This window comes from Oncorhynchus keta, chromosome 2 (genome assembly GCF_023373465.1).
Source record: "Oncorhynchus keta strain PuntledgeMale-10-30-2019 chromosome 2, Oket_V2, whole genome shotgun sequence".
In the NCBI taxonomy this organism is placed as follows: Eukaryota; Metazoa; Chordata; class Actinopteri; order Salmoniformes; family Salmonidae; genus Oncorhynchus; species Oncorhynchus keta.
This window is the reverse complement of record NC_068422.1, coordinates 61,033,733-61,049,746: the sequence shown is the minus strand read 5'-3', so window position 1 is coordinate 61,049,746 and position 16,014 is coordinate 61,033,733. Positions and strand designations below refer to the sequence as shown.

General features: G+C 41.1%; 1 long non-coding RNA gene across 2 annotated transcripts in view; it reads right to left on the bottom strand.

Annotated features, from left to right (window-relative positions):
* LOC118362754 (uncharacterized) overlaps window positions 1-12,106 on the bottom strand; it is a 49,809-nt gene extending 37,703 nt beyond the window's left edge. The window contains exon 1 of one of the 2 annotated variants that reach the window (XR_008070755.1): window positions 12,045-12,106. This is a non-coding gene — a long non-coding RNA (uncharacterized LOC118362754). Of the gene's footprint in view, window positions 1-11,554; window positions 11,720-12,044 lie in introns of those variants that run through there. The other variant, XR_004821260.2, reaches the window with a different exon arrangement.
* Window positions 12,107-16,014: the final 3,908 nt, after the last annotated feature.

Genomic DNA, 16,014 nt, shown 5'->3' with positions numbered 1-16,014 from the left:
GCAGATGTCCCTGCCCACTGCTTACAGCACGGTGATGGGCCAAACCACTGAAGCTCTGTGTCTCTAAAGGCTGTCCCTGCTCTGCCGGAGAGCTGCAGAGCTGAGTATAAGATAATCTGTGCATGTAGGCTATCGCGGTTGCAGCTCCACCAGCCACGAGCTAGCAATTAGCTCGTATTGAACTCAAGTTGTAATGTCACATGCACAGGTACAGTGAAATGCCTTTCTTGCAAACTCAACCACTGTGTGGTTAGATACCAATTCTAATGCTGTTCTGAGGAAGCATATTCCAGATAGATGGAACATCTGTGAAGTCTCATACAGTGGTTGCTCAATTAAACGTTTTTTAGATTATGCTGCGGGACTTAGAAGTAATTTGTGCTTCAGTACGGTACCCTGCGTCACTGCTTCATTGCGCCAAACCAGAGCAAGGGGGAGTTAGAGCACTGATTATGCTTTTGGGTCCCAAAGCGCGAATGTGTCTCTAACTGACAATGAATGGGCGACATAAGCCACATGGACACTGATAATCATTCAAAATTGAATGATGAGGATGAATAAAGTGATTGAATTTAGAACAATAGTGTAAGAATTGCTCTTCCTCTGTCCTGCACACACACCTGGAAAAATACACTTGTTTTTTTGTTTCTACTTGTCAGTATTACTTACTAAAACGTTTTATTTTTATTCTAAGAGAAACGAAAATGTTCAATTATATTCTTATTAAGATACATGTGTTGACTGAATATAAGTAAGTTATGTCTGCTAAATAATCAAGTTGATGGCATAGTCACATAGCCTCGGCACCGACATAAGGCTGAGAGACTCACTCATTCATGGCATGGATCAAAATAATTAAGCATCAACATTCTTTCTGATAGTCTTTAATAAAGACATGTTTTGGTTATCCTGACCTTATCCTGACCTTTTCAAATGAATCTCCGTTTTGGGTATTGGTTAGACTACAATTAGGGTGTGGAAATGTTAGGATTATTTTGCTCTTACTGTAGTACTGTAGCCTATTCCCGACCGGTCACATTGTACAGTGCCATTATGGACTATTGGCAGGACAATAGACTCTTGCCAAGAAGGAGGGTAGGGGGGAAATTGTATAGTCAAATGTACTTCTTAGTTAAGTTGGCTGTATCACAATTGGCCATGATTGGGCCAGCGTTATCCAGGTTTGGCTGGTGTAGGCCATCAATGTAAATAAGAATTTGTTCTTAACTGACTTGCCTAGTTAAATAAAGGTCATGTTGTACAGCACCATATTTTCCAACGGAAAAACCTGCAGGTTTTGTTTTTGTTTTTCTTGGAATAGAAACACCATAATATTAATCAAATTAATTAAGCTTAATTTATTCAAATCAATCCCACATACTACGTTCTTACAAAAAATAAATAATTCTCTAGTATAGGCAATAACTTTCGGTTATTTTAAAACTAAATCATCTCAAAAATATTGTTAATGTTTCAAACACTTTTTTTCACAAGGGCTATTAGCAGGACAATAGACACGATGTGGTCCCAAAAACTGCCCAACTGAAACATTTGGATTTGAAAGGACAGCAGGTGCAGACACTTAACTGAAAAATGTGTAGATTAATAAGGTAAGGTTTGTTCATTGTATGATCATGATACTATTTATCGTTTCATATTTGTGCAAATCTTTCTAAAACAGAAAATTGACAGAATTCAATGGATATCAATCAACACAGATGTAAGAATATGTTGAAGGCTAGCTGTTTTGGGTGCAAATGACTGAACTGCTCACTGTTGTGCCTGTGTCTGCAGGTATACAGTCAAGGAGGCATACAAAGGTATGTCAGTTGGTATTGGTATGTTATACAGATCACGTGGTTTTACTATCCTCCTCCTTGACCTCTTCAATGAATATCCCATAGGCCTCTACATTATGGAGAAGGCATGTGTATGAAAACCATATTCAAAACCATTTTTTTTTCCATTCACATTCACCACAAAAACCAAGGTATGAATACTGTTGTGTGCATGTTTTGTTAATCATCTGTATAATTACTATTTTTGTATTCATAGACTCACTACACTTTTGATGAATATAACTAGTAACCTGTTCGATCACCACACACTGCCAAACCATACTGGCTATGGATTCAGAGAACATCAACACATTACGTCGTCGGATATACCCATTGGACTGCTGGGAGTTAACCTCATATTTGGATATTTTTTATTCTGCTTTTCCACAAAAATCATTATAAACACTGACAACTAAAATACGGCTGTTATTGTTATGCATATTATTATGAATAATAATGATGAATAATAATAATAATAATAGGGCAGGGGGGTAAGTTCACAAATTAACCCTCAATGTTTATTCAAAAACTTATTTGAGGATTAAAAACTTCTTTGAGGATTAAAACCCTTCTAAACGGTTCTTTGAAGAACTTATAGGGGTTCCCCAACAGTTCAAATTGAAGAACTCCAAATGGATACTCCAGGAATCTGTCTTTTTAGAGTGTAGGCAGACATTGTAAATAAGAAATTGTTCTTAACTGACTTGCCTAGTTAAATAAAGGTTACATTTAAATTGAAAAACAACTGGCGGCAATGTTATTTGTCCCCCTAAATTAATAAGGAAAATTGTTATCATAATCTTTTTTTTAAATACTCCCAAATGCAAGGTCCCAAGAAGGAAGTCACCGTACCTAAATAAAAAATATAGCTAACTTGTTATGCAAGTCTTGCACACCAACAGATGGAGAAAACCTACATCAGTCGAGCAATTCATTTAAACAATAACCTTAATTTTAATTTGACTACAAACAACAAGAGGACTTAATTGGAGTCTATTTCTTCGGAGACCTACAGTTGAAGTCGGAAGTTTACATACACCTTAGCCAAATAAATTTAAACTCAGTTTTTCAAAATTCCTAGTAAATATTCCATGTCTTAGGTCAGTTAGGATCACCACTTTATTATAAGAATGTGAAATGTCAGAATAATAGTAGAGAGAATGATTTATTTCAGCTTTTATGTCTTTCATCACATTCCCAGTGGGTCAGCAGTCTACATACATGCAACAAGTATTTGGTAGCATTGCCTTTAAATCGTTTAACTTGGGTCAAACATTTCAGGTAACCTTCCACAAGCTTCCCACAATAAATTGGGTGAATTTTTGCCAATTCCTCCTGACAAGAGCTGGTGTAACTGAGTCAGGTTTATAGGTCTCCTTGCTCGCACACGCTTTTTCAGTTCTGCCCACAAGTTTTCTATAGGATTGAGGTCAGGGCTTTGTGATGGCCACTCCAATACCTTAACTTTGTTGTTCTTAAGCCATTTTTCCACAACTTTGGAAGTATGCTTGGAGTTATTGTCAATTTGGAAAACTCATTTGCGACCAAACTTTAACTTCCTGACTGATGTCTTGAGATGTTTCTTCAATATATCCACATAATTTTCCCACCTCATGATGCCATCTATTTTGTGAAGTGCATCAGTCCCTCCTGTAACAAAGCACCCCCACAACATGTTGCTACCACACCCGTGCTTCACGGTTGGGATGGTGTTCTTTGGCTTGCAAGCCTCCCCTTTCTTCCTCCAAACATAACAATGGTCATTATGGCCAAACAATTCTATTTTTTTTTAATTAGACCAGAGGACATTTCTCCAAAAAGTATGATATTTGTCCCCATGTGCAGTTGCAAACCGTAGTCTGGCTTTTTTTATGGCGGTTTTGGAGCAGTGGCCTCTTCCTTGCTGAGCGACCTTTCAGGTTATGTCAATATAGGACTCGTTTTACTGTGGATATAGATGCCTTTGTGCCTGTTTCCTCCAGAATCTTATAGGTCCTTTGTTGTTGTTCTGGGATTGATTTGCACTTTTCAAAACCAAAGTACGTTCATCTCTAGGCGACAGAGCGCGTCTCCTTCCTGAGAGCTATGATGGCTGCGTGGTCCCATGGTGTTTATACTTGCATACTATTGTTTGTACAGAATAACGTGGTACCTTCAAGCGTTTGGAAATTGCTCCCAAGGATGAACCAGACTTGTGGACGTCTACAAAGGAGGTCAGAGGTCTTGGCTGATTTCGTTTGATTTTCCCATGATGTCAAGCAAAGAGGCACTGAGTTTGAAGGTAGGCATTGAAATACATCCACAGGTACACCTCCAATTGACTCAAATTATGTCAATTAGCCTATCCGAAGCTTCTAAAGCCATGATATAATTTTGTGGAAATTTCCAAGCTGTTTAAAGGCACAGCATATGTAAACTTCTCACCCACTGGAATTGTGATACAGTGACTTCTAAGTGAAATAATCTGTCTGTAAACAATTGTTGGAAAAATTACTTGTGTCATGCACAAAGTAGATGTCCTAACCGACTTGCCAAAACTATAGTTTGTTAACAAGAAATGTGTGGAGTGGTTGAAAAACGAGTTTTAATCACTCCAACCTAAGTGTATGTAAACTTCGGACTTCAACTGTATATAAAATTACTTAACTGGCTAAGGTAGGCTATGACGCCTAACAGCCTTAACACCCTAACAGAAGTAGGATTTTTTTATTAGGCCTACTTACAATTGCAACTGGTCAAAAATGTAGCATCCTACACAAAACAATAATTTAAAGAAAAAAAGTCTGTCGGGATAGCTTTCTCTTCTAACGACATAACAAACAGAACATACTGTCAGCTTGAGACGTAAATATCCTTGGATATGCTCTCACAATAATATTAGTATTTACTAAATACGTTCATATAGGCCACTAAGTGACTTATTCAATGAGAAAAGTCGCACTTCCCCTGGGACACAATATTGTGGATGTCGGGTTTGATCGAATTAATGTGTTTTTGATGTGCAGGCAGTCCTCTATTGACTTATGTGAAAGCCGGTTCCTGTCGTGAGTCTATATTGCGTTCATAGAGGAAAATGAGGACTCTCATTAAGTCGATCCAAACATTGCTTGCACATAAAATGCAAGTTTCTTTATTGTGCTGGATTCCTCTGAGCATTCCACCCACAACGCACACAGGAACTTGGCACTCCTGAGAGCATCCCTGATTTGGCTCGATGTCTGGAATTCAATCAGTTCAGTTTGAATTGCAGCTTCATCCAGCGAGGGTATCGTTTTCTTAGCAAGGGAGGAGAATTCTCCACCCGGGCGGACTGTGAGAGGATCACATACAAACGCAACGATATCCTTGGGCATGCTGTAGTCTTGAAATCTGGTGGATAATTTGTCCCTCGGCTGCTTGATGAAATCTTCCATCACCTCTGTGACAATGCTGCGGCCTGGTGCCTCTGCCTGTCTTTTCTTCAGTGTGCTGAAGTGTAGTAGCCTTCCAGATGACATGTCCATATCGAACAACTCAAGCTTCATATTACAGTCCTCATATTTCTCCAGCTTGTCCACGACTTTTTCTCTCTTCCTTGTAACTTCAGATTTAATCAGTTTAAGTTACATAATATGTGCAGCTTGCAATTAACGATTCAATGTTTCTGCGTTGGGCCTCTATATGAGGCGGGAAGGCCACTGAAAGTTCTATGCTTAGATTCATAATTACGTCTGAGATTGAATTATTTGCAAACAGCGATATTTTCATTGCAAATAAGACACACTGGCTTGGCGTTGGGGAAAGATCTAGAAATTAACGCATATCTCTCTGTACATTTTTCTCTGAAACTTCAATTTTCATTATCCACATCTCTTCTTGATACTTTTTGAGAACGACATTATATCTTGCTATGAAGCAAATTGTTCTGAACAAATTTTGACGTTAAGAAAAGTAGTGGAGCCTACAGTAGGCTATGTATACTTGTTTTTCCCCACCAATCAACGCACAGAGAAATAGACAAAAATAATAATTGAATAGAGAGACATAGTGCTTTTATGAGCGTAATCAGATCAAAATGATTATCTTATTGTCGCTGAATGTATTATGTACTAATCATATGTGTTAAACATGTAAAATTTGTAGTGTAGGCCAAATAATTGTGCTAATATTATATACTTATTACGTTCTGGCCCGCCGTCATCCAATTGCTATAATTGGATTTGAAGCAATAGCCTACTCGGGTATGGTCAACTATTACCGCTTCGCACTGCTCTCAGACTGGCATGGAGACTTGTCTTGATGAATCAATGAGATTTTTATTTTCACTGAATCTCTGTTTGGGTATTGGTTAGCCTATAATTAGGGTGTGGAAACAGTCACGTTGTACAGCGCCAAATTTTTCTCACGGAAACCCTGAGGGTTTTGTTTTTTTGGTTTTATTGGAATAGAAACATCTTAATATTAATCAAATGAATTAATCAACATTTCAAATCAATCCCATATACCATGATCTTTAAAAAAAAGGTTTTCAATTCTCGTCCGGCTCTCTTCTGGTGTGCCATGACGTCTGTTGCCACTAGTTATTGGGGTTGTGGAGGTTGAGCGTGGATTTTCTCCTCCATTTGTGTAGCTCCCTCCATTAAGGTGAATATGTTAGGGCTATTGTCAAGCTGCTCAAAGGTACTGTGCTGTGTGAAGTGAAACGTGCAGCATTCAATTGCTATACCTTCTGATTAGTGGAACACAGAGCACACAGCTGCCTTGACTCAGAGCGCTCTTTCCCTTTCTCTCTCTCGGACGTGGCTAAAAGTCACCCAGGGGACAGTGGCTCTGTGGAAGGGGAAGGGAGAGGAAGGAAAGGGAGGAGGGGAGAAGGGTAGGCGACCGCTGCCTTGCATGCTCCAGAGCAACGCGACCTTCCGAGTGGCAGTCAGTCAGGTGCGTCGCAACTGACAACGAGGTCAATCCAAAGACAGAGACAGGAAACCGGATCCCAGGTTCACCTGAGTTAAAATCTGACTTACACATCCTTTCTCTGTGTGGATGACCACAGGATGCATTATGTCTAACCTTGAGCTCCGCACAGCTGTGGGTGCAGGTGCACAGAAACTCAGCCCATACACATTCAGGAGGGATGGCACTATCAAATGACTGACCTCAGACATTGGCACACACTTGCACATCCTAATTCCTTCAGCTATAAATAAGACTTTGAAAAGTATATGTACACTCGACATTTCACTATGCAGTATACAGTACATGAAATGACATTCAATCTGTCAATTATGCTGTCTATGGTATGCTTCATTCACTTCCTACAGTATATGTACGTAAATAATGTTTTTTTTATGTTAGCTCAAGTGTATATGTACACTTGAAATGTAACAAATGAAATTACATGCAATCTGTCAATGATGTTATCTATGAAATGCATCATTCACTTTCTACAGTATAGGTAAATCAAGTTTTTATGTTAGCTCAACGGTAACCAAGTGTGAGTGATAAATGTGAGCCTCTACATCATCTGAAACATGTTCAAAGGAGCACCTATCATGTGATGAACAAAATAGAAGAAAAGCAGTGGGAAAAGTGAGATAAAAATGGCTGCATTTGCTCGCTTTCAGCGGGTAGATTGTCCTTCACAGTTTGATGAGTTATGAAAGAACCACAAGTACCACAAGGAGCGAGATTCACAGCAGAGCAGGCCTCATAAATAACACACACCTGAGACGGGAGGGAGGGACACTCGACTGCTGCATATACATGGACTTTACAGGCTGTGCATGACTTCCAATAAACAGAGCCCAGGTTGGGGAGCGATCGATAAAGCACCACACCAGAACCGACTCCTGTCACATTGTCTCAGCCCATCTTCAGTGTATGACAGCCATTATCATAAACTCTGTTTCCGCGGCAGCAGAACTGTGGACCCCCTGCTTCCCTAGCCACAGACATTAGGCTGACTGGCAGTTCACATCATATACTATATGTTGAACCAATAGAGACATGGGTCTAGTGAACAGCATGGTGTTATGTTGTTGCCAAAACAAGTCTATCACAGTGGTGTTTCGAACTCTGCGCACAGGGCAAGGCGGCTGGGTGGGGGGGGGGACAATTCTCATGTCTTGGTAGTAAATGTAGTTGACAGCCATATTGTCCCCACTCCACTTCCCTATTTCTACCCCATCAAAATGTTTAGACTTGCAGCCAAATAAGGAGAATGGAATAGTTGAAATATGGGGCACCGGATCGTCCCCTGCCTCCATTCCGGAGGTGGGAGGTCCATCTGGCACAGATGTGACACACATTCATCTGTGTGGGAGACACTGCTTTGCTCTGGGGCTCAGTACATGTTTCACTAGTCGGTCTGACTGTCTGACCTGCGCCATCAACCTCGTACCAACACAGTATGTGAACCACCAAGGGGCAATGAGTCATACTGGGTGATTATGATTCTCCATTCTCTTTTCTTTTCTTTGTTTGTCTGTATAAAGAAAGGAACAAAAATGAAAAACTCCACACTCTCGCCACAGTATGAAAGGGAGCAATTAAAAGCCCTCTCTGGTGCTATTCACCTGCCTGAACTCTGTCATTCTTACTTCTCTCTCTCTCTCTCTTTCTCTCTCGCTCTCTCTCTCAATAAAGGCCACTAAGGAAGCATACAAAGAAAGAATCAGGAAGGCTCTTCAAACCAGCACACATCACAATGAGTTGCACTAGACAGACAGATGGGAGCCTTCCTGATGACACTGGCTTTATTATTTTGGCATCACGTATTGTAAAACACCTAATGTTAGGTGGCTCTATTCAGTTTACCTCTTATCCAAGAGACCAACAGGGACATGGACAAGGACAACAGGGAGTCAGATGGAGCTTGAATGACAGAGGCAGGCAGATTCCACAGCCAGCCAGGGTGGCGGTGCCTTCCGAGAGATCCACTGCTCATTTTGTCCTTGGGATAGATGACATCTGCCTGCCGGCTGCCACTGGCTGTCACTACTAACAGAGTGCTGATGGGGAAGGGGTTGGGTGGAGGGGATCTAGGGGGTGAGGAGGGGAGAGGAGGGAGGCCGCGGGAAGAGAGGCTGTTCTGCAGCTGTGTTTCCACACCCAGTGATCTCTCAACCCCCACCAGTCTACCCCACAGGCTTGTGTGTGTGTTTTAATAAGCGGACCAACGCTTCACAGCCCTCAGATAAACAACTAATGAAATCGCTCTTTGCCTCTTAATCTAAATACCAGCGTGCACCTTGGGCTCTGGAGCAGACTCCTGGCAGGAGCCTAACCTGCTACTAGGAGCCCTGCTATTACCTCTCTCAGCACGGCTCTGCTCAGCACAGCCCAGCACTCCACACATAAGATAGGCATGTAAAATAACTAACACAACAACAGTCATCTCAGCCTTTACGCTGAGCCACAATAATAAGGCTGACCAAGTAACATTGATAGAATAAGGAAGTCTCCCATAAACCTATAGGGAACACTGTGGCGATAAAACAATTTTATGGCTAGCTGCGAGAGCTTGCTTTGTTACTAATGGAGAAAGAGATGAAATAAGTATGTCAAGTCTAACAGCCTGGTCTTGTACCAAAGGCATAAAGGGGCTGTATATGTTTGCATGAATGACAGGTAGCGTGGCCTTAAATAATTCAGATGCAGCCTCTCTCTAACATGCTGAAATACACCCACCTGAAGTCCCTGCTCACTTCTCCAGCTCACTCTCAGTTCCCTACTCTGTGCTGGAATCACTATTGGCAAATCGAGCGAGGCAGGATTAATTGTAATTCAAGGTCTATTACCATTGGCACTGCCTGGTTTGGGTGCTGCACACTGTAGGTGGGTGTGGGGAGAGGGAGAGGGGTTGCACTGCAGGCTGCTCTAGCACTCTGATTGTTAAATAGCTTTTTGATCGAATTGATAAATCACTGGAACCTGTCTCTCAATGTATCTCACCAAATATATACTTTTTAAACTGATAGAAATGAGTGAAAGGAAAGAAAAAGGGGTGGGAATACAAAAGGATTTGGAAATGGGTGAGGTGACAGTAAATTATGGAGATATGCTGCCCCCATGAGGAGTGATGAGGAACAGAGTATTTAACATGTTACTAAGAGAACGTTATTCAATTGTGCATGCTCGTGTTGATTCCAGCTGTCTCCCTGCCAAAATTACTGGACTGGCTCTGACAACTCTCCCCTCTCTTAAATGTCACACTTCACACGGGCTATGTGACCCACTATGATTTGTATTTACAAACAAAAAAATTCCTTTTTAGGATTAGCATAGCAAAGGCTGGCTATTTGACCTCTGTTAAAGAGAAAGGGCAAGGCTGGCTAGAGTGTGACAGTATGTCTGGCCACTAAGAGAGAAACTGTGTGAGTAGATTAGGTCCATTCAGCTCTTTGAGTCCCACAGCCCACAGAGACAGTGTTGGGGATGTGCCATGGCTCTACAATGGCATCATACTGTATCTCTGCCTCATCTGGGCCCCTTAGTTCACTCTGATTGAGCCAAGGGGTTTCACAGGAGAGTTACAGACAGTCTGACTATGTATTGCAGTCATATAGGCATGGTGATAGACCTGTGGATCTGAGCTTGCTAATAGGGAAGGTTTAACAGGCAATGACAGCTTTCAAGGCACAATGACATCATCATTCTGAGCCACATTTCATATCGTTTGATACAGGATCAAGGCTGAACTTTCAAACTCTCTTGTCCATGGTGTTTCACAAGGTGAAGCAAAATACACTGTGGTTTCACTTGGAGCTGTAAAATACCTCTAATATTTCAGCTGCTCCATTTGCTTTGAAGTACTAAGGAAAAGCTTAAATATTTGTTGTGTGTCTGAAGGATTGCACTGTTGGGTTCTCTGAAGTATTTCAAAGACCAAAATAGATTTTGAAAAGCAACGCCAATATGAAATTCCTTTCTGAAGTGAGTCTGTTTTTGGATCTCAAACAGTCTTGAATCAAACGCTTGCCTTGTGGTAAACAAAGCTTGCGGTGTGTGCTGTGCCATTGCAATTTGTAAGATTCCGTTGCCTTTTGGGGCTCCATATTCTGTCCACAAAACAGCCTAATCCCAGAAGCAGAAACTATTTCTGTATTGCTGGGCTGATTACCTGCATTGCACAGATAAGACCAAAGAGTATTGTGGTGTATAGGGAATATACCTGGTGGAGTTTTTGTCTTTGGGTTGTGATAAACACTGTGATGAACACTCCATAAGTCATTTTCATTAACATAGTGGCACAATAAAGACGGCAGAGACGACCAGATCGAAAATATGAAAAATAAGCTACATGGACGATGACTAAAATCCACATCTCAAAACCAGGCTACTGTACATCCAGGACAAAATGGCTGGCATTGCTATATTCACACAGTTTCTCAAGCATTTGCAGAGGCATTTTTATTATGGCCATTTCAGAATGTTGTTCCCTCCACTCTTTTATTGTGGCAGGCAATCCATTGGTCATTGGTTGTCTAGACGCCTTTCTCCTGACTCGAGTAATGCATTAAACGAATGAAACCTTGGAGCCAAATTTCAGTTTACACAAAAGCATATGAGAGTAAGTGGGGAAAGTAGCACAATTCCAAAGCCTTGCCAGCAGATAACACATCTGTAAGAGCTGCTGTATGTGTTGGTTTAAATGCATGTTGTGCATGGAATGATTCGTTCATGGATGAATAAATGAGACTCCATCTCTTTATAACTCAGTTTAACAGTGTTCTTACCTAGGGGATTGGTGTCTTCACCGTAGATTTAGAGATAACACGCTTAGAATTCACTTACGAAAATATCTACTTCCTCCTGTGTGAGGAATTGAGTTTATTACTGCTCCTCTGTGCAACACGTGTGTTGCCACATGCAACATTAAAGGCACACCCACTGGGGTTATATTGAAATCCTGATTGTCACGTTCTGACCATAGTTCTGTTATTATATCTTTGTTTTAGTCTGGGCAGGGCGTGAGTTGGGGTGGGCAGTCTGTTTGTTTTTCTATGTTGGTTTTTGAGTTCGGCCTAGTATGGTTCTCAATCAGAGGCAGCTGTCAATTGTTGTCCCTGATTGAGAATCATACTTAGGCAGCCTGTTTTCCCACCATTAGTTTATTGGTCATTATTTTCTGTTCTGTGTTTTTTGCACCGTTCAGGACTGTTCGTTTTGTCGTGTGTTGTTTTTGTTTAAGTATTCATTCTTTATTAAATTACAATGAATACTTACCACGCTGCACCTTGGTCCTCTGTTTCTCCCGACGACAGCAGTTACACTGATTGGCTAGGAGAAAGAAACACCTTCACCATTGTCGTGTCTGAACTATCATTAAATGTGAAGACTGTTATATTATCAAATCAATTCTCCAGGTTTAATTATTACATGATTAAACTAATCATGTAAACATTAATTAAATAGGAAGTCGGGGCACAACGGGAAAATGTTTAGAGGTACAGAGTTATAATTTACCAAATATAACTTCAGTTATTTTAATATCTTATCAATTAATCTTCCATTAATGATCATTAATTGTTACCTTCGTTAGTCTCATTCCAAACGTCGTCAAATTCTTGGTTATCTACATGAACCCTAGCCAAGATCATGAATCAGCGATATATAAATTGGCTTAATTATTTATTTACTAACTAAATAATCACATAGAATTACAAAACAAGCACTAGATATTGGTTACTAACATGATACAAAGAAGAACTCCCTAGCGGACGAAGCCAATATGACGGCTTGGTAGACAAAGGAAAGGGGTGGGGACTGAGAAAGAGCGGGAGAGACCAAATGGATTCACTACACACAGTGGATAATTGTACTCATGGACATGCTAATACCTTGCACGTGAACGGCCTCTTATTCTGAAAGAAATTGCAATGTACATATTTACGCTTGGATGCCGTTGTTGTCTCTCCATTGAAAACACTCGATCGTCCTGTGGAGTTCATCAGAGTCTCTGGTTAACTTTCCCAGAAGTCACAATGTCTTCCGTGGTTATAGGCGGTTAGAATGGGTACTTCAGAGTACAATTCATGGTGCTTGCCTACGGAGCTGTGAGGGGAACGGCACCTCAGTACCTCCAGGCTCTGATCAGGCCCTACACCGAAACAAGGGCACTGCGTTCATCCACCTCTGGCCTGCTCGCCTCCCTACCACTGAGGAAGTACAGTTCCCGCTCAGCCCAGTCAAAACTGTTCGCTGCTCTGGCCCCCAATGGTGGAACAAACTCCCTCACGACGCCAGGACAGCGGAGTCAATCACCACCTTCCGGAGACACCTGAAACCCCACCTCTTTAAGGAATACCTAGGATAGGATAAGTAATCCTTCTCACCCCCCTTTAAGATTTAGATGCACTATTGTAAAGTGACTGTTCTACTGGATGTCATAAGGTGAATGCACCAATTTGTAAGTCGCTCTGGATAAGAGCGTCTGCTAAATGACTTAAATGTAATGTAAATGTAACAATTCGGAAATAGAATAGATTATTCGGTGGTTGTCGGTATTCTCGTTATAGACTTATGTAATTTCTAGCTGCAGGCTAGAAATTATACGTCTAAGATTTGCTCTTATTCTGTAGTGATCGATAGTCTCAGAGTTGAACCATTTCCAGATGTGTAGCCAAACTACAGCTGTATTGTCTCCGATGGCCTATAGAATTGTAGCCATTCCAACGTGGGAACTCCGTCCCGGCGATCTCTGACTTGTCCTTTGGTAGAGTTGTAGTTTAAACCATTTCACATGAAGCGTCAGCTGCATGTTTTGTAGTCTAATATGAATTTCGTCAGGAGTGGGTTTCATACACTTCAGAGAAAAGGGCTGTCCATGACACCTACGTAATGTCTAAGCTCACGTGGGCGTGGTTACTGACTTGGTTAACTTTATATGAGAACCCATATTTTGTCATTTAGAAGGTTAACATCACATTACATCTTTTCACAAATAGTTTAATGTTTAATCAAAAACATTTCACAATATTTAGATGTAAACCTGACAGCTGGGAAATGTACACTTGAAGAGATACAATTATGTGTGTTTCCTGTACAGTACTTCATGAGATCACCAAATGAAACACACGTGTCATGACTGCCCCTTAAGTGTCCACAGACCTTTCCCACATTCTGAAAAGTAGAAATATTGTTTAGTTCTCCTATTTTGGGGGATTAGGAGTTTTGAACTAAGAGAAGCTTTTTGTTCTGGTAGACACTTTCCCTCAATACTGCATGGCAGTTTCTACCAGGTATTTATGACCTGTCATAAAGTCATAAATCTGTGGAGAGAGAGGGGGGGGGCTATGATCGTCTTGACAGTCCCCCTCTGGTGGGTTGAATCTTGTGATTATCCTGCAAGTTGCAAGCAAACATAAAAATAATGACCACGTGATGTTTTTCATTTGTATTTATTTTTTATTTCACCTTTATTTAACCAGGTAATTGCGACCAATTGCGACCTCTCCAAGTTACACATGGAGTAAAAAAAAAAACATACAGTAAATAATACAGTAGAAAACTACGTCTATATACAATGTGAGCAAAAGAGGTGAGATAAGGGAGGTAAAGGCAAAAAAAAGGCCATGGTGGCGAAGTAAATACAATATAGCAAGTAAAACTGGTTGTGGATCATCGTTGCAGTTCCCCTCTGTTGGTTGACCTTGGTAGGCTCTCTGAAAGCAGAGCAGTCCACCACAAGGATGGGCAGTGGATGTTCGGTTGGTGATCGCCGTTCCGGACCCGGTCATCTGGTCGTCCAGACTGCAAGATCTGAGCAGTAACTTAGGCAGATGTTAACAACGCACACACACTCACTAAATATATAATTACATTTCTTCCCAAATGAGCGGCGTTGTGGCACTAACTGATGGTTGTATGGGGACTTTGTTTATGGCTCTATCACTTCCTAAGTGTCAAAGGAATTTAAACGAAAAGGAATGAAAGCTACAAAAGATATACAAAATATAGTTACCACACCTTAATCTAATTGGACTGTGTTCTGTATACGTCCAAGGTCTTGGCAAAATGACCCTATCATGGCATTGTCTAATGTGGTGTGTTGCTGAGGGCACTATGCTAAGTTGATAACTACATGATAAGTCTACAGCTGTAAGGCACCAGCTTCGGGCAGTCTACAGGGATGACCTATGGACCTCTGTGGAGAACTGGTGCGTACTGTAGCTGTAGAGTCAAAGGCTTCAGAGTAAATGTTCAACTTTACCAAGGCTGGTATTTTGTTCAAACCCTTATGTGACCCGAACATATATCTTCATTAAATGTTCCGTTGTACCTGTGTGTTTATGCTTACATAAGCACACATGCCAAGGAAAGAACCAAGTATCCTGGTAGGTTGCAACCTGTTCAGAATGAGTCTGACGTCATCAGACGTCATCAGATCATTACCAGGTCGATGCCTGGAGTAAGAATTGATGTCGACCTCAAGACATATGTTAAGGGGACCTGTAGTAGTTTTCCTGCATGGCAATGTGTCTTACACCATTGTAGCGGTGATAGGTATGAAGGGGTCTATCTCATAGCTATGTTATCCACGGAGGAGCTAACCTCACGACGGAAGTACTCCCTAAGCACTGAACCAGTCATACGCGGTGTGATCATGGTTCATGACTTCTAATAACTTTTCTCCTGAATGGAGGATTCTATTTATTATTTATTATTGGCATGTGTGTTGACCATCAGAAAAGTGTTCTGGAGATTCCATTACACGTTTTGCAATCTGAGTGACTACTAACTCCTCTGTCGCTATTATCAATAGCAATTTAACATGTGAGGTCTCTCATCCGCTTACGAATTGTTGCTGGACTGACTGATAGCATTGGTATTGGTACTCAAGGGGACCAGTTATCCTACTGACTTATTCTGAAATATTATCCTACTAGAACACATGATTAGAGCATTTTACTAGTTGTATTGTAGTTGAACCTACACATGGCATGACTATTTTTGCCATTTGTTTTGGAGGGGGAAGTCTACTGGACTTCTTTTACGACCAGTGTTGTACACCCAAGTAATATATTAGATGTGTTCTAAGATTATCCATATCTAGGAGCCTGTCTGCTCCTCACAGGTTCTCATAGGGGAGTTTACAACTAGATTTGTTTTCTGCTCTGGTGGCCTCATATGGTGTTGCACGTAGTCTCGTCCCCCCCACCAGCCTTGATGAGGCACGTCATGGGTCTGGGCTACT